Source organism: Mesocricetus auratus, unplaced genomic scaffold, assembly GCF_017639785.1.
Source record: "Mesocricetus auratus isolate SY011 unplaced genomic scaffold, BCM_Maur_2.0 Super-Scaffold_100044, whole genome shotgun sequence".
In the NCBI taxonomy this organism is placed as follows: domain Eukaryota; kingdom Metazoa; phylum Chordata; class Mammalia; order Rodentia; family Cricetidae; genus Mesocricetus; species Mesocricetus auratus.
Genome location: NW_024429221.1, coordinates 2,293,931 through 2,317,839, shown reverse-complemented (window position 1 = coordinate 2,317,839; position 23,909 = coordinate 2,293,931). Strand labels below are relative to the sequence as shown.

The 23,909-nt window shown below is 44.0% G+C and overlaps 1 protein-coding gene across 8 annotated transcripts in view; it reads left to right on the top strand.

The window, feature by feature from the left end:
- Positions 1-23,909, top strand: part of Fat3 (FAT atypical cadherin 3) — a 576,218-nt gene that overhangs the window by 53,138 nt on the left and 499,171 nt on the right. For 7 of the 8 annotated variants that reach the window (XM_040735214.1, XM_040735217.1, XM_040735215.1 and 4 more), the window contains exon 2: positions 15,847-16,092. The exons of the other annotated variant lie outside the window; for it this stretch is intronic. The gene's annotated coding sequence lies outside the window, so the exon portion shown is untranslated. The remainder of the gene's footprint in view (positions 1-15,846; positions 16,093-23,909) is intronic. 8 annotated transcript variants of the gene reach the window in all.

Below are 23,909 nucleotides of genomic sequence, written 5' to 3'. Positions count from 1 at the left end.
ACGGTTCTGAGGACACTGGCCGGCCAAGGTTCTCCACAGAGCAGGAGGGCAGCTTGCTGCTGCTTTTGTTTCACTTGTAGCTGAGTGCAGAGTTGGCACAGGGAAGATCCCCTATAAATACCTTCCGAGGGGGAATTGAGTTCCTGAAACGTAGCCAAAGATACTATCACGCGGGGACATCAGAAGCTGGAGTTACTGCCTAGCTCAATGCTTGACTCCTATGGCTCATGGGTGATAGAGTTTTCTATTAGGAAAATGGCACTAGAGACACTGTTTTTGTGGCTCAACTATGCAGTGTGAGCAGAGACGTCAGTAGGGGGGGCAGTGACTGCTGCCAGTGGTCATTTCCTGGGCTCAGACTGGGGGTGTTCAGGAGACCCGAAGTGCATGCTGAAGACGATTGATAGCCTCCGTTTCAGTAGGGAGAAGTGGTGGAAGCGGGCACATGGCAGGGCAGACCCTGCTTGTGGTTGGCATGTGCAGTAATAAGGAGACAGCTTCTAAGAGTCGGCACTGCTTTCTTCCTTTCCCGGGCTCACTTTCACTTGGCATGAAGGGTCTTTTTTGGGTGGGGGAAGTGGTGGTTTGTTTTTTGTTTTTGTTTTCTGAGATGGGGTTTCTGTGTAACTGCCCTGGCTGTCCTAGAACTCTCTCCGTAGAACAGGCCTTCCTTGAACTAACAGAGATACACCTGTCTCTGCCTCCTGAGTACCAGGATTAAAGGCATGCACCAGCATGGCCCAGCCATATGCATAGATTTGTTACTGACATTCTACTATAATTATTGACAGTATTATTGTGCCCAGTATTTCACATTTCTGTGATGGAAATAATCCAACTGTGGGGTGTGTGTGTGAAAATGGGGGTTAGGACACTGCAGCTCAGTAGTCTGTCAAGTACTGAACTTGGTCTATCCATGGGATCATTCCATTCCTGCTGATTCAATGAAGTCATCAAAGAAGCACACTCCAGTGTCTGTTGGATCATCTTGTGACATCTGGGGACAGGCAGCTAGATCTCTTCACTTCTTATGAAATCATCTACCTCAGCCAAATTTGAAATTATCGCCTTTATGCTCAGAGAAAAATAATCATCTTGGCAGAAGGATCTTGTATCTGGCCCCCTTTTTTGCACATTCCTTGATCTGTCTCAAAATAAGGGCATTCATATGTTTTTAGTTCAGTGCCAAAATTAAGAAAATGTTTCTTCAGTCAATTATGTATTTGGATCTACGTTGTATATTGAGGCAGTTCATGGTGGACTTCTGTGTTCTGTTTTCTAGAATATTTTGCCTTGCTTACCCAGCTCTCCTCACAGTGATGGGGTGGGCAGGATGGCAGGCAGTGGGTAAACAGCTTGGCAACAACCATGAGTGACAAAGCTCACGTTCTTCTGCAAGAAAAGGTTGGCAGGAACTGGTGCCTAAGAACAGCAGCTCTTCCCCTCCTTGGAGACAGAAAACTCCCTTCTCTGTTAGCCCCAGGCTGCGGACTAGACACAGCTCCTAATGGGAACCTCCCAACTTTGTGGAAAGGGATGACAATGCTGGTAGAGCCTTGTCATTGCAGCCGCTGATTTATTGCACAGTTCCGCACGCAGGGTCTGTGTGCTGAAGTCTTCAAGGTTCAAGTCCCTTTTATTGACTTCTAGACAGACAATCTCAGAGCTAGGGTGTTTTTTCTTATTCCAAATTTCCTTTCATCAAAGCCTGGATCATCTAGCAATGAGTAATGGCTACGAATGCCGAGATTCTGGAAACGACTTGCCCAACTTTTTTAAACACACAGGGGGAACACACTCTATGTTTTCCCCAATCCTTTGTGTAACCAGGAAATGGTAACTTAGTAGAATAGATTGTATTATTCAAATACAGAATGAGATTTTTTTATTGTCGCTATTTCCTTGAATGACCATACTTGAATTAGCAATAGTCTTTGATAATTAGTTCATTTAGAAAAGTGCCACAGCTTCCTTGTTTTAATAATACATAGCACAACATGGTTAAGGGCACTTTGCAGTAGTGACAGCATGGGAGAAAGAATTCTAGTGGCTGCCAACCATCTTTCAGTGAACACTAAGAGCTAATTTGCCTTTTGCTATTAGGGCTGTGGCAGTTGCCAGGGAAGGCCACTCCTGGTGCTTGGTACTACATCAGGGATGCAGCCTGAAGTGTTCAATAAATCAAACTGTGGCTTCTGCTTGGATGGCCTCTCCTTCAGCTAAAGACAATATGTGAAGAATTCCTATTACAGCTCAGATCTGGCACTCTGAGAAGTTGCCCTCTGAGTCCACTCTGTAAATAGTGATTATGTGCAAACCTTCCATTTTGGTATTCTACTACCCGTACCAGTGCCTGGATACCAGAGGAGAGTACCTTCCTTGCTACAGCAGAACTTTAAATGGTGGATTCTTAGCAAGAGACAAAAATAGGTTTCCTATTGTTCAGATGGGTGCTGTAAGTGCTCTGCAGGTGTAGTTCGGAGAATGGAGGCATTTATATTTAATGAGGAGAACTGAAGAATAAAAAACAATCATAGCCTTGGAGAATTGAAGATCAAAGCTTTCTTCATTAAGAAACAAATGAAGGCCTTCATCCGAGGAGCTAGTAAATTCATTAATTTTTAATAGAGGAATAGGCTATAAATGGTAATTTAATTCTTTTGGGGAGAAGGTCATTTAAGTGGTGTTTAAGCATCCACACGTGTTTTGGAGTAAAGACCTGCTGTGATATCTAAGGCAGGAAATATGTTATCCCATTGAGGAACTTGTTTCCAAGCTCTGAAGTCTTTGAGAATTGTCTGTTTCTGCACACGATAGCACTTTATGCTCCTTTCACCTCTGGTTGTTCTTGTAGAGCTGAGTTTCCCACCTTGCTGCTCAAATCAGACGTGCTGTTGGGTCAGAGTTGTACACAGAAAGAATAAGCCAATTCAGAGTCCTCTGGCTCTTCTTGTCCATGATCTTCCTAGCTGGGGAGATGTCCCTTGACCTTTGCACATTCTGATACTTCTCTTTGAGGATCTCTAGTGGGCGGCTTCTTTCTTTCCCCTGCCTATCAGAAGGCCTGGTGTTTAATGAAGGAGCAATCTTCTTTCCTCCAGATGTCGGTTCCCTGGGAGAGTGGAGCACTCAGAATTGTTACAGGTCCCCAGGGGCAGCTCTTCCAATGAGCATCTCTGCTGTGACCTGACTGTGCTGGGATGTCACCTGCTGTGAACTGACCTTTCTGAGACCAAATTGAGAATGTTGGCATTTTCCAAAGTAGCACCATGAAGGGTTATGCCATATGTGCAGAACAAGTGCCAAGGAAATGTGTTATGCCACGGACTTATAGGTGGAGGACTCTGGGCAGGCACATAGAGGAACGAATGTGCACGGAAGGATGTGTGAGCACGAACTGATTGACTCACAGTGGTAATCTCAGCACTGCGAGGCACAGACAAGCAGTCCCGTGTGGCTCATATGTCAACAAGTTTAGCAACCTGTAAGCTTCAGGCCAGTAGAAGACCCCTGAATAAAAAACAAGGGGCAAGCGGGGTGATTACTGAGAAGCAACACCTGGAGTTGACCTCTTCTTGCATAAAAACAAATAGTCAGATACACACACACACACACACACACACACACACACACACAGAGAGAGAGAGAGAGAGAGAGAGAGCCAAATAATAGAAAGAAAGAGAGGTGAGATTCACAAGACTAACATAGAATGATGTAGAGTGTGACCCTAGCCTATCCTCAAATACTCAACAAAGAAAGGTCATCTGCTTTGATCCCTCGCTTTGGGAATATAGAAAATGGCTCAGAGTGATGGAGACAGATTCCTGGAACCAGCAACCTGAAAGAACAAGCTAGCTTCCTGTGTGCGCTGTGGCGCATCTGCACATTTTTTCTCATGTTGACTGTTTTCCCAGGACAGGCAGTGCATAAAGGAATGAGTGTACACATTCTGTGCATTGCTGTGTCCTTGCTCGCCAACCCGCCGCGGCAACTCTGCTATGCATCTACAGGCATTTGATTCTGAATTGCTTCCCCTCTGTATAACCCAGCTTTAGAGACACATGAAGTCAAGGACGCTGTGTAAACTGAAGGGATTGACAACTTCTAAAACCCTGTCATGTGCCTGTGAGGTTTCAAAACATTTTGCTAGGGTATGAGCATCAAAATCAAGGTTTACTGAAACACACTTAGCTGTTTGGTGACAGATTGTTAAGCCTGATTTAGAAAAACAAAAAAGCTTCCCATGGCAAGGACTTCATTTGCATTCATCGTGAATGTGCTCAGAACTCTCCTTTAGAACTGTGGAGCTCGAACAATAACTCACTGTATGCTTTGGGCGCTGTTTGGGGGCTCCCCATTGGCTTGAGGTCAGAGGGCCAGGTCAGGCCTTAATGCAGAATTGTGGAAGGCTGTGAAAACAATTACTTACGTCACCTTTCTGATCTATCTAAGAATGTCTGTTCTCTAAATCATGCCCTCAGTGATTTAATTCATACAAGTTGGGTAGCAGTTTAGAAGCTTCCAGTTTAGAAGTTCCAGGTTATGTTGGATGATTTCAATGATTGCATCAGTTGTCCTTGCCTCTAATCACTGCTAGCATCCTCTGTAGTCTAGATGGGAAAAACAGCCTGTAGTTTTCTACTGCATAGCTTCTTCAGTGAGAAACTGAAATTTAATATCTCCAAAATGGGTCCCTAGTTAATCCCTCCTCATGTTTGTCCCATCTCAGTAAATGTCTTCACCATCATCTTTCCAACTTGGAGCTTTTGGAGCTTCTGGTGTGTGTGTGTGTGTGTGTGTGTGTGTGTGTGTGTGTGTGTGTGTGTCTGTTCTTCTACATTCAATTCTAGAACAAATCCCATGACCTAGCTTGGAGATATTTCCAGACTCTAAACATTTTTCATTGTTACTGTCTCCAACCAGTCCATCACTAACTCTTTCTAAAAGACATTGCGATGGGGCTGGAGAGATCTCCTAGTGGCTAACAGCACTGATTGCTCTTCCAGAGTACTTCAGTTCAATTCCCTGAACTGACATAGTGACTCAGAACAGACTGTAATTCCAGGTCAAGGGGATCCAGTGCCCTCCTTTGACCTCTACAAGTACTAAGTATGCCATGGTATATGGAAATAACATGCAGACAAAATATTCATTCCCCTTCCCCATTTTTAATTTAAAGAATAAAATTATCACCAAGTCCCTTAGCTGGTCTCCTTGATTCTTCCTGTGAAGGTTGATATTGTTTGTCATCTTGATAGTATCTAGAACTATAAATTGTTGGGCACATCTGTAAGAGATATATTTAGTTAATTGACATGGGAGAAGGCCCACCCTAAATATTGGTGTCACCAGATTCAGTGGGTCTTAAACTGAGGTCTTGAACTGCAGAGAGAAAGAGAGAGAGAGAGAGAGAGAGAGAGAGAGAGAGAGAGAGAGAGAGAGAGAGGGAAGGAGAGACTGGGCCGAGTGCCAGCATTTTCCACTCAGTGCTTCCTGGATGCACTTGCAATGTGGGCAGCTACTTCTCTGTCCTGCTGCCTTGTCTCTCCCACCATAATGGGTAGTACCCTCAGACTGTCAGCCCAAATCCACCTACATTCCTAAGTCACCTTTGCTGGGCATTTTGTCACAGCAGTGGGCAGAATTAATACACTGCTTTTCGTCGTTGTGTTCTATTTATCACAAATCAGTTCAGAAATATTGTTAGACATTGGCTACATTTCTCCATCTCACTTCTGCTATGAGCACTAGTGGATTCCTAGTTAAGCCTAAGTGACCTTTGCAAAAATACTCCTTATCCGGTCTCCTTCTTATTGAACTCGTCTGTTTCTCCATGAATTGACTCTTTCCACACAGTCCTCTCACGAGGCCTGCTATTGCCTGAGAGCCTCATTGTCTCTTCCCAGTCTCAGCTCACTCTCTGCTTCTCCACATCCTTTCACACAGGTCTCTTTCTCCTCAAGGCCTTGCTTTATGGCTTTGCCTTGTTCCTTTCTTGCCCTTTCTTTCTTCACGGTCCTTGGCATCCTCTGACCTCCATCTATGTTAGATATTGCATTCATTCCTTTTTCTTTTCTCTCACCTAGAACATAGACTCCCTTGGGAGCAAAGATTATTGTCTTTTGTCTGGGTCTGTGTTAGCAGCTCCCCAGTGCAGCCTATCTCATAATAAGTCATCACATATTGAATGAGTGAATAGATGTTTTCAGAAAATTCTACCCTTTTGTGGCCCAAAGGCTTTGTTTTCTGTTGTGTTGATAGTTAGTAAGACATCCCAAGCCCACAGGAGGGGAAATAGGTTTTGGTAACATGGCTTTCTTCAGCTGTACACTTGCCACCTTGTAACACCAAGATTGCACATCTAATCATAGACTTCCCACTTGGGCACACTGTTAATATTGCAAACGCCAGCCTGAAAGATCTGGGCTTACAAAGATACCCAAGAAGTTGGATGAACCCAATTAATCCTTCTAGAGACCAACCAGAGCCAAAGTAGATAGCACACACTCGATGTTTAATCATGGGATATACTCTGTTAAACATATTCTCTCTCTCTCTTTCTCTCTGTATCTATCTCTCTCTCTGCAGTTCATTTGTCTCTTTCTTTTATCTTTCTTTCCTGCTCTCTCTTTGCTTCTCCCTAACCCTTTCCTTTCTTTCCCTTCCACATTCCTTGGGGGTGGTAGGTAGATATTATCTCCAATTTACAAATGAATATTCTGAAATTTCAAGGCCTTCAGTAATTTGTCATTCTTTAAAAGTCAAGTGACTGCAACAGGGTGCTAACTTCAATGTGTTCTGTATGCTTTACTTAGGAGAAGGGTTTTCTCTGAAACGTGTTATAGGAGGAATTATTCCCAGGGAGAAGCTACTGCTTGCTTTTATTGAAAACCTCACATCTGCCCTCATCAAATCAGGCTCAGGTTGGAGAGTAGAGAGCAGGTTGGAGACATTGTCATATTAGCACTGCAAGAGCTGGAATAATAAGTAATCCAGAGCCTCACCCATTGACTCCAGGCTACATAGGAGGGGAACATTAGCTAATTAGAAATCGAGGAAGAAGAGTCCAGAGTCCCTATCACGACTGGGCAATTACATCCTCTCTCTAAACAGAGATATTTGGTCTAAATATACATTATGCTCTGGCAGCCAGAAGCAATTTCTCCTTCCCAGAACCGAGCCACAGAGAACAGCCTAAGCTACTCAGGTGTCCCAGCTGACAGGATTTCAGATCTGGAGTGGTGTATGGAGATCTGTGTCATTTCTCCTGTGAAGATACTCCAGTGTATGAGCTCTCCAACCCAGTGATGGCGTTCTTAGCCTGGATCAATATGGTCTCCTCCCTGTCTGGTTAAACCTTCCCTCTACATTCCTCTGGCAACCTCCACCTGAACTCTAGGCTTGAGTCTAGGAGAGAGAACAGGATTAAATAGTGTCAATAAGTTTCCTAAGGAAAGTGGAGACAGCAATGTCCTTCTGTGTTTACTGTTTATTCCTCAAGATGAAATATTAATTTGTGCAGTGACATATGCGAATGCCAGTAAAAGCTTGGCTAATGCTTAAATCCCTCTTACCTAATAAAAGACAAAATGTAGCCGTGGATATGGACCACAAGCAAGAGCATCCATTAACAGATATTGATGGCTTATAACCAAGATAGAGCCTGTTGGTTAAATACAACCTTTGATTAATGCCAAGCTGGAGAATAATTTGTAAAAGATGCCAATTGTATATCTTTAGCCTAAGTGTGTAACTATGTGAAGCATAGGTTTATTATTATCACCCTTAGGGAAAGGAGGCAGCAGGTTGTTTTTTAATGAATCCAGATGTCCAGGGCTATATTTTCCTTTATTCCGCACTTACCTACAGCAGTATTTTCAAAGCTATAGACATGATCACAGGAATGGTAGGTGAGATTAGACAGTTGCTTTTGTCTGTGAAGACTTAATTTGTGGGACACTTGCCTTATGTCTTCCAGGAAATTAGCATGAGGAGTTTCAAAACACAGAGTGGGGGGTGCCACGGTGTTTACCAAGCCAACCCCAACAATGTGTGACTGAATATCTGTGTGACTATGCATAACATTTTATAAATTACACAGTATGTTACAAAATCTTCCTACCTGAAGTGACACATTTATTTAACATAGACCTTTAAGTTTGGAGTCCAGAAGGAGGGAGGGTTGTTGACAGTTACCAAGAGCCTCCAATGTGCCTGGCAGCAGGCTAGATGCAAGAGGAAAGGACTGACATTTATGGTGAATCTTCCTTGTGCCCGGGAGCACCAAGATTGGCATTTTTGTGGTCATTGACACCAGAGGTGCTGGCCTAACCAACGTGTTTCTGAAAATAAAATCGCTTTACTCTGTAAGCTGCTGCAAGGCTGTAGAAGTGTGGAGTACTCAGAGCACATATCTTCCCAGAGTCTTCTCGGTGCCTGAGAGAAGCAGAGGTTCGGACACAGAAATGAAAGTGGTACCCATGATACTAGATAAAAAACTCACTTGTGAGGTTGCAGGGAGCCTATCAAACCATGTAAGGAAACCGATTCTATAGTCCTCAAAATGTCAGTATTGGTTATCTTTGAGATTGAGGGTCTGATCGTAACTGTTCTATTTGTGTGTCTTCTCTGCATTTTTCAAAAACCGGATGAAGGCTACTAGTGCGCTCAAAAGGTCAAGAGCCTTTAGCTTCGTTTTCTTCTTCTTACTTCAAACACAGTTCGAGCATTTGGGGAAATCTAATAAAATACACAAGAATGCAAAAAAGAAAGTCAAGACTGGAGAGGTGACTCAGTGCTTAAGAGTGCTTTGTTGCTCCTACAGAGGACTGGAGCTTGGTCCATTTCATAGAAAGAAAATTGTAATGGAGTTTGGTCCAATTTATTAAGAGAAAATTGTAATCATACTTCTGGTCCAGCCACTCTGATACATAATTACTGTTTCTGTTTTGGAATAGAACCTCTGAAGTCACACGTAGAATTTCTTTCCTAATTTGGTTTGACTATATGGTGCGTACCCTTTACTTAATTTACCAGCAGTCGGTTTTCTTGATTGAGCAATTAAGAACAATAGACTTGTAGTATGAGACATCTCAAGGTGACAGTTCAGCGGGGACTTCTGAGCCTTCTTGAGTCATGGACACCGATTACCAGAGCCCAGAGAAAGGACTCTGCTCTGCTTGTAATAAGAGCACAAGCCTGTGTTCATAGAGATCTTTAGTTATATAGAGCTCAACATGCGAATAGTGCCTGCCGCTAGAGGTAGATGAGGCCGTTTTCTCCGGTCAGTGCTAGACATGAGAGAGCTATGATTGGGTGAAGCTGCTGCCCCACAGAGACGTGGGAGGACAGACGCTCAGATCTCTAAGGAAGCGGCTTCTCCACCTACTTTTCAGTTTCAGTTGTCTTAGTCAACTCAGGCTGCCGTAACAGAATACCACAGCGCTGTTTACAACAATACCCATTTTTCTTTACAGCCCTGGAGGCTGGTAGTCAAAGAGCAGCAGTTTGGAAACCTGGTCTCTGCTGAGATCTCACTTCCGGGCTCCACGCCCCCATCCTTCCTCCTTTGTCTCAGCTGTCCTTTCTTTAGATTTTGCACGTGGAAAGAGAGATCATTGTCTGATGTTCCACTAAGTCCATGACACCAGGGCCCCATACTGAGTCCTGATTTCTGTGGTTGCTTCATCTCTGGTATGGCCACTGTGCTAGCTAGAGCTTCAGGGTGTGAACTGGGCAAACAGAGAGGGACAGACACACACACACCCACACACACACACACACACACACACACACACACACACACACACTCCATACACAATACTTACCCAACAACGCATCGTTGCTGTGGAATATTCCTTTACACTGCGTGACTATGTGTCACTGCGATTGGTTTAATGAGCAAGCTGACTGACCAGCAACTGAGCAGGATAAAGTGAGGTGGGAAAGCCAACTGGAGAATGACTCAATGAGGAAGGGCAGAGTCGAAGGAGTGGCCGGCAGATGCAGAGGTAGCGGGAGATGAACCTGCCGTGCTCATGAAGGTACAGCCGCGTGGTGAAGCATAAATAAAGACTATGAGCTAATCAAAATGTAAGAGCTAGTAACAAGCCTGAGCCACTGGCCGAGCATTTACAATTAATATAGGCCTCTAAGTGGTTGTTTGGGAACTGGCAGGAGGGAGAGAAACTTATATTTATATGTAGTGATTTCCTATTGTTGCTGGACTGCTAAGGGGTCTAAGAAACAGAGATTTACCATAAGCCATTGCCACCTCACACTGAGGTGGAAGTGTGTATTGGCCCACATGTTTGGGATGAGATCCAACGGGAATTGATGAGTCAACCCTTAAGAAATAAGTGTTTACGATGCAGTATCTGTCACAAAGAATGGGCCAACTTGGTTTTGCCTTTCTTATTTTCTTGTATTTTACATTATTTTGCTACATCAAACGAAACTTTGTAATTTTAGTTTTGTTTGCAATATGAATAAATAAACCAAAGTGCGGAACCTGAAGCTAGGCATTTGGGGGATATTAATTTCAGGCACGCATCCCTTTGTTCCTCCTTCCAAGCCTCCTCTTTCTAAAGACCTGGTGAAAATATAGCAGCATTTGCATAATCTCCAGCAATCCTTCCAGATCTCTCTTAATGCCATTTGCTTGCATTACTCAGTGGCCATGGGCACAGCTTCTCCTCTCGGCATCCTCCTCAGTGCCCTGTCAGGATCAGACTGGAAGTCGCAGTTATCTCCCGAGCAAAGGACATGTGGAGCTGGAGGTGTCCACAAAGTGGAGCTTCCTGTCATTTTCTCATGTACACGGTTCGCATGTGCTGGGCACTTACTACCTGCCATTCGCTGCTTCTAGGGATCACTGACTTTGTAATGCATCAGAGAGCTCTTCAGCCTTGGGAGCATGGAGGCTGCTGCCGGTAGGAGACCCCCATCAGACTGGATTCGCAGAGGCTGCTTGGAACCCTATGGCCAGTGTTTCCTTCCCTCTTGCTTTTCCTTACATGGTCACCCCTACGTATCACGCTGCCTCACTCTGATTCACTCTCTGTAATCTTCCCTGTTCTTCTTTTCTTCCTCTTTCTCATCTCCTCCCTGCTTCCAAGAAGCTCTCTTCTCTGTGAAGACAGCTTCTAGGGCTGCTATGAGACCCAGCCAGGAGGCGGTGCTGGGTTAGTGAGGCCACCCACGATCACTGGGAAGGAATTAGATGAGAATGAAGATTGTGACCTGCAGGCTGTGTGTGTGTTGGCTATCCTGGGTGGAACTGTGTTAAATACAATTCTTTAGACATGGGGTCAAAATAAGCTGCATCTTTCACGGGAAAAATACCTCAGTCTTCTACCATTATCAATTATTTAATTTTAAGTCATGGTTTTAAAGTAAAATGCATTTTGATCTTCTGAAAATTTTCTTCTATAGAGTTTCTTCCCATTTCTCCTCAAATTTTAGGTTACAGTTGGGAAATTGTTCTCTTCTTGGGGGAACCGTACCCTGTCAGTAAAGGTTCATTAACGTGCATCCTCAAAAGCCCGCCCCTCGGCCAGCTGCTTTTCCGGATGTGGACAGAGTGGACATTTGACTCTTGAGTTTTGTCTGTGGAATAGTCATAAGGGCTCTTGGATATACACTAACAATCTTGGGTACATTGAAAAACATCAGGAGCCACACAAGGTAGCCACATTAGGGTTAGACCAAAGCCTCAGACTGCAGTGCACAGCCTTGAGAGCTGATGACAGGAGGGAAGTTCCAGAGTCCAGTCAGTGGAGAGCAGGCGTGGGGCAGTGGCCTGGTGAACCTGCAGGGCAGGACATAGGAACTGGTTTAGTGGTTGTCAATCAAACTCCGGGTGGCTAGACACAACCGATCTCTCCTTGCCAGCGCTGACCTTGGCTTTCTGCTTCCCCTGTCTTAAAATTCAGGGTTCCACATCTAACTCCCACACAGAGTTTGGCAAACGGTACAGAGTTGTGGCTACCAACAAGGTGTGCAGTGGATGACAGCAGGAAGGGGAGGCGTGGGACGGCAGAGAAGAGGAATGGGCAATCTCGATTCTTCTGCATCTCTAGGAGGATTCTGCCCATCTTTGGCAAAATCCTCCTTCCTGAAGCCATCTTTCAGTCTTTGTGTTCCTCTAGCAAATGCACAATCTTCAGAATTCTCACAGTTACCTTTGCATAGAATTCTACAAAAATCGCCTTTTTAGTTTTTTTTAAAACATCTAACGTACTCTGTTCCATATAAGAATTCACCTTTCATCACTTAGATCAATATACGTAGGGACAATGACAAGAAATGAACTTGAACCATTTGAAAATTCAGCATTGTTCTTATCACCAAGTGAAAATTGCCATTTTTTCTCAGTTTTCAATGAGTTTATTGAACTATGACCTCATCGTTATTTGAGGAGCATCTGATAATATGAAAATTAGAATAATTTTAGATGTATCCCTATAATATATAAAAACTACAAAAAAGCTACCTTTTAAAAAAGATATTTAACTTCAAGGCTGATATTCAGACCATTTAGAATTCTTATAATACTACTTTAGACCTTAATCCGCTCTCTAGACATAACCCATGACCAAACTCAGTGGAGATCTTCCAACATTAATTTTTCCATCCAAACCCACAATCATTTTTTTTGAACAGGAATGTGAAAACATATTGTTTCCTATGTTCTGCAGGTTTGTAAGTGAGTGTAGTTACCATTTAGAATTCTCCCACCTGCTTCCAGATGTCAAAGCAGGGGGTATTACTCTTGAGAGCTCATCAATTCTGCTTCAGTAGATACTGGGAGGGTGCTGGGTGGATAATTTTGCCTATCAATTCCTTTTGAAATCTTAAATTGTTCGCAATAGGCGCAGAGCATTGCTTTATTGGGTAGGGTGAGAAGGTAGAATAGCAATCATTTAGTAAGAAATTCTGTCCAGCATGCACTGGACATAATATGCCACCTTTGCAGGGCTGGTGGTAAGCTCTTTTTGGAGGAATTAGCTTGTTTCTGTGGGGGTGGTGAAGGCATCCAGGATGAGGCAAGTGATGACTGACAGCCCAGCTGGTGGAGATGGGTAATTGGAAATTCATGGCACATAAATCTCCCGGTACTTATCTCGAAGCACAGGAAGAGAGGGGATGTGAGCTGGGGAACATTTAACCCTTTCAAAGGGATCTAGGAATGTGGCATGTCTTTGGTTCATCGTCTGAACTTCAATTATAGTTCTCGGATTTAGACCAATGCATTCTATTTATGGAAGGGACTCTGCACAGGAAATGAAAATATGTGCAACTGTTGGGGAGGGTCTTTGCTGTGTTCTTAAGAACAATATTAATCCTTCCTCATGAGGTCCTCTGAGACAGTGACTGGTCCCCTTGCTCTTCATTGGTTTCTGGATTTCTATGTGTGCACTTATTTTAGCTTCATATATATATACATATATATGTATATATATATTTATATATGGACCTCCCTCTACTCTAAGCTATTTTTAGAATAGGGTACCTTTGGGTCATTTGCAAGCAACCTGAACTAAAAACAGTAGCATAGAAGTGGGAGCGTTGTTCTCAGTGAAGTCTCATGCACTCTATTGATAGCTTGAGTCTTGTTTAACATCCCAGATGCACATATTGTAATCTTCCTGAAAAACCTCTATATCACTAAAGATGGCTATTAAGTCACTTTTTTTTTTTTCGAGACAGAGTTTCACTGTATTGTTTTGGAGCCTGTCCTGGAACTTGCTCGGTATTCCAGGCTTGGTCTCCAACTCACAGAGATCCGCCTGCCTCTGCCTTCCGAGTGCTGGGATTAAAGGCGTGTGCCACCACCACCCGGCCATTAAGTCACTTCTAATTTGTTCATTTTTCTTCAGGAAAACTTTTAATCTCATCAAAGATAAATCAGTGTATTGAGCTTGTCGCAGTGTGGGTGAGGTTAAGACTCTCCCTGAGCCTTGTGGACAGAACCTTTGACCCCACACTGTAAGGGTGACAGGCCTTTTGAAGGAAATGATTCATTTCAACAGCTGGACTTCCACGCTTTCTACCTCCTTGTTGATGTTCAGAACATTCATCTTGGTGGGTTATGTCCCTGAGGATTTGTGGCCATGTCTGTGCACTTTGGCTGGAGAAGTGTTGCATCTTCTGCAGCCTCAGAGGGTTCCTGCTGATGATCACAGCTGCCACGTAGAAACCTAACTGTCCATGGTCTCATACCTTCAAGTCTACCTGAGGTCTGAGAAAGGAGGGGATCGTGAGTGAGACGATAAGGCACAAGAAAATAAATAAATAGATAGATACATAGATCGATCGATAGATGATAGATAGATAGATAGATAGATAGATAGATAATTCCCGTAATGATGACCTACAAAGTAGATTGGTCAGTCTAAGGGAATGTATTAGCATTCAATTCCAGCTCATCATCTGTGTTCTAGATACGTTGATATCTTTTCAGACTCTACCTTTGAGACCTGAAGGACAAAGCTGGAAATATAGTTCAAATGGTTGAATATTTTCCTAGCATATATAAACCCCCGAGATTAGATCCTCATCACTGCATAAACTGGGTGTGGTGGAACACACCTGAAGTCCCAAAACATGGGAGGCACCTTAGAGACATAGGTGCCATAAACCTTTCTGCCATTTCCAAAGGCCATTATAGTTGCTTTCTGGTTCTCATGTGTGTCTCTCATATAAACTGACTGATTCCTTGTGAACAAGATAACGAAGAGGGTGGATCCCATAGAATGGGTTGAGACTAAGACGTGATAATCGAAGCAGTAATGCTTGCATAGAAGCAATTATCATGCTTTTAAAACCGCCTTTCATCTCTTCAAATGAGCTGCAAATAACGTATGTCTCTAGTGAAGAAAACAAAGACCATGTTATCATTTGAATAATAGCAAGTGACTCAGTACTTAAGAGCACTGGCTGCTCTTCAGAGAACCAGGGTTTCAGTCTGGGCACCCACATGGAGGCTCACAAACAACTGTCTGCAATTCCAGTTCCAAGGGATCTGATGCTTCTTCCAACCCCTGAGAGCACTAGGCATGCACATAATATACATACAAACTCATACAAATAAATAATAATACATCTTTAAAGAAGCTTCGTAATCTTTATAAAAGATGTCAACAGCCATGATAGCTTATAAGGGAGATTTCTTGGTCAAAACCGTAAACTCGTCTTCATCCAGATTTTCTTGTGAACTGTAAAGCCTGTAGTGCTTGGTGTATACACAGAAAGGAATCTGACTGTGTAGCCTTAGATAATCTAGCCTTCACAGTCTGCTTAGTGATTCCCTCTCTAGCCACAAGTCCAACAGATAGTAACTATGGACAGGCATGGGCTAGGATGCATATGATTCCAAACAAATCCAGCTCTCATAGGCTAAAAATGTGCATTCCGTCGATCGTGGCTATGTAGGACAGACACACCTGTGTACATCAGCCCATGGAGCTTAGGTGCCCGGGACGCCCTTCCTGCCCTTGTTTTCCATGCTGGTGTCTTACTGATTGTCAGTCTTTCACTCGCACAAATTCTTTAACCAACTTTGTGCTTTAAGGAACCTCTCATGAGCCATTTGTTTATTTTTATTTTTGAGACCGGGTCTCTGTAGATCCAGCTGGCCTGGAGCTTACTGCGTAACCCAATCTTGCTGCCTCAGCTTCCCAAAGGCTAAATTTACAGGTGTGTGCATGCTCGTCTGGAGAACTCATTCCATCGGTGTTTATGGGTGTTTGTGTTTTCATTTACTATGTTCCTGAGTCTGTGTCCCCCACTAGACTACAAAAATAAAAAAGGCAGGCAGTCTGACTTTTTTTTTTTTATTGACAGGAGTTCAACGAACATTTGCAGAAATGCAACCAAGCTGTACTGTCTGAGGCTTTGGACTGCTGTTCCTTTTGTTCTGCAAGCTTTTCCACAGATCTCTGAAGAGGTGGCAGTCTTCTTAGCACAGGCCACTATGTGGTATTTTGTATTTGCTCCTCTACTAAACGCACTCTAAGAGTGATGGTGACCTCCTCTCTCCTTCGCCGCGCGTTCTGAAGTTAGAACCTTGCTGACCTGTGGAAAGCCTTGGTAGGTGTTTGCCAAATAGGTGGATAGCATTTGATTTCCTCACCTAGCTGTGGTTCCAGTATTAACACAATGTTTTAATTGCCAGACAGGAGCTCCAGTGTCTTGCTGGGGGCTGGTGGGGGCTGGCTCTCAGAGCGGTATGACTCCGTTTTGTGTTTGTCCCATGTGGTCTGTGATCTGACAGTGCCTGAGTTTTCCTCAGCAGATGCTACAGGGGTTCTCCCTGAATCTTGGAGCTGTGGGCCTATTTGTTTCGTTATTCCTCTTCCTTTGCTGACTGGCAATGCTGGCCAGTGTTTGGTTTCTGAACTCACTTGTCTTTCTCACTTCAACTTGTTGCCAACTAGCCAGGGACTTGAAAAGAGCCACATTTGAGAGGGTAGGAGTTATTTGGGAGGCAGATACACTGGAGGTAAAGATACTTGGCTAAGGAAGAGGATGAGTGATTGACACAACAGGAAAGGCGCCTATCTCAGCTACTTTTCTATTGCTGTGAGAAGCATCCTGATCAAAAGCAGCTTGAGGGGAAAGGGTTTATTCTGCTTACAGGTCACAGTCCAGCACCGGGGAAGCCAAGACAGGAACTCACGGCAGGAACCTGGAGTCAGGAACTAAATTAGAGAGCACGGGGAGTACTGCTTACTGCTTTCCTGGTTTGCTCACTTGCTTTCTGGTACACAGTGGACTGGATCCTTCCATTGCAATCATCACATCAAGAAAACGCCAGCTCAGAACCTGCCTACAGGCAACCTGGATGGAGACATTTTCTCGGTCGACGTTCCTCTTCTCAGACAACTCCAGCTTGTGTCAAGTTGACAAAAACAAAAGCAAACAGGACAGCCCTGGGGTGGTGGCAACACGATCAGGAAGGTCTGAAGTTTGAGCAACATAGGGTTCTGGGTGTCTTGGATGCAGAGTCCTCCTCACTCAGCTGGAGGTGACTGGGGGAGCATCTTGTTTGCTTCCTCTGAGGGGTCGCTTCTCTCACACAGAGGGAAAGACAGGAGGTAGAAGTTTATAGCAGCTCTCCACCAGCAAAGCCATTCTTACATTTGTCTGCTTCATCATCATCTGGGACTGGGAGAGGCACAGAGGCAACGCTGCTTGACAGTAGGCCCAGCACCTGTGTAGACTGAGTACCTTTCTGCCTCTTAGCCTCAGCCTGGAGCCTCAGACAGGCCAGTCAAATAACCATCTTCCTTTGCACCAGCTGAACTTCAAAGTTACTTTACAGTCACTGCAAGGAAACAGAGTTTCCCCTGACAGACACCTCAGATGTATAGCTTTATCATTCCTGTGCGGCTCATGTTAGGTCTGGGGATTGCTGTCTGTTGTAGATTAGGTTAAACTGTAAGCAGTAGAATCTGCACCTCATCTGTTTCCACGGGACTTGGAGAGGTTGTGGGTCATCCGTACACAGCCTTACTCTGGAGACTATCCACAATTTCCACTAAAAGGCCAGGGTCAGCTGTTACTCTATGGCTGGAAATATGCACACATATACATGCAAGCACACAAGTAACTCTCTCTGTCCTGGAACTCACTCTGTAGACCAGGCTGGCTTAGAACTCAGAAAACTGCCTGCCTCTGCTTCCCAAGTGCTGGGATCAAAGGTATGTCCCCCCATGCCTATCTAGGAAAGGACATATTTTTTAATGTTCTTTTTCTACCATTTTTTTATTTTTTAATTTCATTTTACATTCCAACCACAGTTCTCCCTTCCACACTTCCTCCTGCTCAACCCTTATGCCCGCCCCTCTTCAGTCTACTCCTCCTCATGGGTAAGGGCTCCCATATGGAGTCAACATAGTCTGGCACAATAGGTTGGGGCAGGGCCAGGCCTCTCTCCCATGCATTAAGGCTGAGCATGGCATCCCATCACAGAGAGTGGTCTCCAACAAGCTAGCTCATGTACCAGGTTTGTATTTTGGTCCTACTGCCAGGATCCCCCTCAGCTAGTCCAAGCTTACAGTGGTCTCCCACACACAGAGGGTCTAGTTTGGGCCTCTAGAGTCTCCACAGTGGTAGGTCTAGAGTTCATGAGTTTACATAGCTAGGTTCAGCTGTCTCTGTAGATTGCCCCATCATGATCTTGACCTCCCTTGCTCATAGATTCCCTCCTCCCTCTCTTTGACTGGATTCCTGGAGCTCGGCCTGGTTATTGGTTGCGGAGCTCTGCATCTGGTTCCATCAATTACTGAATGAAGGCTCTTTGAAGACAGTTGTGGTATTCACCAATATGGTAACAGGGGTAGGGCAGTTCGGGCATCCTCTCCACTATTGCTAGGAGTCTTAGCTGGGGTCCTCCTTGTGGATTCCTCGGGGTTACTGTCGCAACAGGTTTCTCCCTAAGCCCATAGTGGCTCCCTCTATTAAGATCTCTCTTAATTTGTTCTTCCGCTGTAACCCTCCCCACCTCAGTCACCTCATTCCCTCCTGTTCCCATGCTCCTCCCCCTTAGCACCCCCCCTCCATTTACCCTGTAGATCTCATCTAATTTCCCTTCTCAGGGTGATCCATGTGTCCCTCTTAGGGTTCTCCTTGTTACCTAGTCTCTCTGTCTGTCTCTGTCTCTGTCTGTCTCTGTCTCTGCCTGTCCCTCTCTCTCTCTCTCTCTCTCTCTCTCTCTCTCTGTGTGTGTGTGTGTGTGTGTGTGTGTGTGTGTGTATGTGTGTGTACCATGACCGTCAGCATAGGAGGTCATGTTTGCCTTTTCATTGTAGGTGAAAGTGCTAAGAACTGCCTAATAGAAGATGTAGACTATTCTCTAAAATACTACTGGATATTGGTATCTAAAGGTCTTACTGGTTTTTTTTTTTTTTGAGACAGAAACTGGAATCCTAAGGGGAAAAATTTATCCTTTGTTTTAGAATGATTCCATAATGAACCAAACTGGCATTTAATCAGCTGAAAAACGTGAGCAGTTTATTATGACCATGCAAACTGTAGTTACCGCCTAAGCTCTTCTTTTACCTCCCAAGTTCTGTTACCCCCTTTTCTTCAGCATTATTGCTTTTTATTTGGATTTTTGCATTTAGCTTAGGGGAAAAGAAGAACACAATTGCTAAAACCAGATAGTGGGAGTCACCTGGTAGAGCATCAGCCCACTCCAGCTACAAATTGCTGTGTTTACAAACAGGCTCTGTAGCTATGTGCATTTCCTTTCCTACTGGTGGAAAATTCCAAACAGAGCACACAGTATTCTTTGAATGAGAAATAGTCTCAAGTTGGAGTTTATTATTTTAATCACTGTTTTTATTAGTCATTTAACAATTGCCTGGTACTGATTAATTATCTGGCTGTGTTATGTTAATAAGATTTCCAGGAAGGGAAAGAAGTCATTTTGCTTACGTGGGTTTAGTCTAATTTTATTCACCAAAATGGTATTTACTTAATAACAGTGATGGCAATGAGCAAAGATCCAGGCTGTGCTGTCTTCATTCCTGTGCAGAGCTAATTAGCAGAGCCAGTCCTACCCGGAGGTATGAGTCATGGATATGTCTCCAAGCTCTCTACAAACTTGATGGTGCATCAGTGAATCCTGTATCAACTGCAGTGTGAAATGGTCCATCAGTTATCACTAGATAGCCATCCATGAAGAAGATGGAGTACTTCTGTATGACTTGAAAACTACACTGATTCCCAAGCAAAAAACAAAAACAAAAACACAAACAAACAAATAACAACAACAAAACCAAGGACACTTCTTTAGTTGTAGTTGGATGGTTTAGTTTTCTGACTTGGGATGGACCATCTGACATTAACACTTTGGCCCCAGGTTTTAATCTCTGTTGCACCATTTTTATCTTCCCTCTGTTCTGCAGGAATAGAAGATGCTGATTTTCCTCTTGTCACTATGAGAACCCTGTGAGCTCACAGCAGTCCCAGAGGACCTACATATTGCCAGGAGATCAGATCAGAGATCACCTGCCTTTCAAACTCTTGGAAGGACATGCTAGACACTTAGGTCTCTGAAGAACCATCATGGGCTTTGCCATAGCATTTGAAGAACTGAAACTTGCACTTTAGTCAAATGGAGATAGCTTTAGAACTTGGTTCTTTCTTATTTTGAACTCGAGAAGATCTTTGAATCTGTTACAATAAATTACTTAAGAACAGCCAGGCATGGTGACACACGCCTTTCATCGCAGCACTAGGGTGAGGGAAGGAGGGCAGATCTTTGTGAGTTCCAGGCAAGCCTGGTCTACCGAATGAGTTCCAGGACAGCCAAAGATACACAGAGAAGCCCTGTCTTGAAAACAATTACTTAACAAAAAGAAAACTTTCTAAGTTTTAAATGATTTTGAAAATTTCAGACATGTATACATTTTTTATCAAATTCACTTCCCCCACCACCACCAACACACATACCTTGTTCCTTTTTGATTGGCTCTTTCTCCCATTGAAGCTCCTTTTTCCAGCTGGTCCACTCCTGTGTTTACGTCTTTGTGTGTGTGTGTGTGTGTGTGTGTGTGAGAGAGAGAGAGAGAGAGAGAGAGAGAGAGAGAGAGAGAGAGAGAGAGAGAGAGAGATCTACTGAGTTTAATTTGTTTGCTGGAGGTAGGCAATTCACCAGTGCAGAGATGACTTTCCTTCACTAAAAAACTGTTAACTTCCAAAAGCCCCTCCCCTATGCAGGATGGAATATTGACTGGCCCCATCTGGCTTAGGTTGTGAGCGAGCTGCCCCTGCCACTGTGAGCCCATGAGTGAAGTGATTATGTCATATCAAGAAGACTAGCTTTCACAGCAACCGCTGCACCCGTTACCCGGTTCCATGTCCCTTCTATGTTGAGAAACTAGTTATCATTTATTTCTGAGTTCCCACTATACAGCTTAGGTAATGAGTTCTCTCTATTTTTGCTTTCTTTTCAAGACTTTTGTATTTGGGGTATACAATCAGAAAAACAAAAGCATTGACTGAGTTTGTCAGAATCAAATCATTGCTCAAACATTTCATTTTGAGCAGCAATTTAGCAGCTTATGCTATAAACCACAAGAAAGTGTTGACAGCCTATTAAAATGTAATTTAGAAAGTTTTAGAAACCAATAATAAATAATGGAACAAGACCCTGTTTTAGGAATTGCATGTTTATATAAAGATTTTAGTTGAAAGCCCAAAAGACTTGACAACATATTCTGTTTGGTGTTTTCAAGTTTTGAAAGGGTGTTTTAAAAATATGTATCTGGAATATACAGGAACTGCGCAATATGGTTTCCAATCCTCATAAGACTTTTCCATAAATCCTCTCCAGGAGGAGTTCTAGTCTTCAGAAGCAAGGAGGAATGGAACCATCTGTGCCTTGCTGCCTCTGGCTGTGGGGCTCAGCAGGACTGGAGGTAGATCTTGTGGTCTGTACCTTTGCCTCAGTGAAAACAGGGCTTTGTCTGCATCTGTGCGCCAGTGTCTAGAGTGGCTTCTTTGGAAGCTACTGAACTCACTTGCTTCTCAGACTTCATCTTTCTTAAATCTGGCAGATACAAGCTTCCGGGCTGGAGTTTTGGCTTCCTGGTTGTAGGGTAAAGATGCTGAAGATAGGCTAGTTGGAAAGGTGTCTAGTATTGGTAACACTATGCCCTTCCTAGTAGAATTAATTTTATTCCTACTGCTGCCATGACCGAAAATTATGTCCAGCAGTTTGTAGCTTAACTGGCTCTACAATGGTCTCGTGAAATGGCAAAGCTGGCCGATTTCTGGGCTCTGTTTTCATTGAGAACACAGGACTCTAGAGGGATGTGGGGTCCGTCTATTATAGCAGGGAGAGCAGCATTTCAGGACTGCAAGTCAAGAGGAGAGCTGAGGTCTGTGACCTAGAGCGGCCCGACTCTTACTTAACTAGACAGGGATAAGGTGAAGCCAGGCTGAGGTGAAGCAGACGTGTGGTGGCCTGGAGGAGTGGATACAGTGACAGTGGTCAGAGCGTGTATGCACTGGTGCAGGGGCTACAGGTTCATGCTGCAGGCTTGGAGTGACTCTTCAACCTCATCAGACTAACCCGGAAATGCAGATTGAATGTACTCTAGGAGCCTGAGCTGGGCCAGAAAACGTGCATGCATGGGGCATTATACATCTATGAGCTTGGTAAGCATTTTTTTAAAAAAGTGAGCACTGGTCTCAGAGGTCTGTTGTCTTAAGCCCTCGCTGCTGGGAAGTTGATGACGTGTTTTGCTCTCCTGTTTTGTCGTTCTGCTGCTGAAGATCTTGACATGGCAGCAGAAGCCTGAAAGGCTGGGAGGGGGCCTCTGGTGCTTCCTCACCTTGTCGAAGAACAAGCAGCACTGAGAGGTTCTGTTATGTAGTTATAATGTAAGCCAATTACATTGGCTTAAGGGTCACCAAGTTTTTATAATTTTTTCGTTACATAATTATCCTAAAGGGATTTTTCTTATACTAGGATCCTAACTGATAAATGTAAAAGGAATAGTGGAATAAATAGTCGCCATGTGGCATCCGTCGATGAGAAGGAATGGGTGCTAAAGTCACTGGGTGAAAGGTACCAAAAACAAGATACTCCCTGAGTCACGGGGTAAGTCCCCATAAGAAAGACAGGCATAGTAAAAGGAGAAGCTGATGACCAAATTTCTGCATGCCGGGATAACTGGCACCATCCCATCTTCTGGATATGATGGTAGAATTAATCTTGAGGATATACCAGATAGAACCAACCCGAGAGGTGGTTCACAGTCCTATAAACCAGCACACTTCAAATGTCAGCCTCCCGAGAGACAAAGCTTAAGGGGATCTTATAGACTGGGGAGACAGAGGGAACGCCACAGGGAAGGCCTGTGCAGATTCCTGTGCTGAATTCTGAACAAACAAACTCACATAACAGGCAGCCATCCTCAAGAGCCAGGGATCTGTTTATTTGCTCCCAACATCAACAATAGTTAACATATAATTAGCATAGCATAATCATTATGTATTAACATCTGGGAGTGCTGAGGAAATGGTAGATGGAAACTTTTTGTGTGAGGTCTCATCTTTTGGTGAATTTTTTTAAAGAGAAATCTTTTCTTAGGGACATTGGCCTTACTGAATCAATGGGTGGGGTCACATTCGGTACCTGCATGCATGCATTAATTCTTAGAAAACAGGAGCAGATGACAATAGGCATCTCCTTTTGCTACTTTATTTTTATCTTCCCAGGGTTGCTCTCTTCCTCCTACCTTCCATGGTCTTGTTTCGGGGAAGATGGGTCCAGCTTTGTCCAATGGCATGGCCATCCACAGCAATGCTCCCCAGGTTCTCCTGGCTGAAGTTTTGGAAGGCTTTGTTTCTCCCAGGGATCTTTACTTGCATTTAAGCTGATGGTTTCTATTCTTTTCCCATGTTGGGTTGACATCAGGCCTCTCAACACCTAGATCTTGTTCTTGACACCAGAGAATTCTCTCTTAGGGGTTCCATACAGGACAGTTCAGCCCAGTGATGTCACAACTCATTTTCAAAACAGCACAGGAGAAAACAGCATCACATATTAGCCAAAATGGAATATTTCAGAAGTTTTCCTTCGCTTAATTTGGCTCACTCCCTGGCCAGGCAGAAATATAATCAAGTGAGACATAAGTAGCATTCCAGAAAGAAGAGTGTATCCATCCCCTTCAGTCAGACCAGCTTTGCTCATCCAAGTGATCATGTTCCTAAGAGATACCCCTGGGGGGCTGGGGAGGGAGCCTGGGAAAGGAGGCTAGGGAGGACGGTTGGAGAGGGAGATTGGGGAAGGAGGCTGGAGAGGGAGGCTGGAGAAAGAGGTTGGGGAAGGAGGCTAAGGAGGGTTGCATCTTAGACTTTCCCTTGAAAGGCAGCTGCAGGTTCCAGCT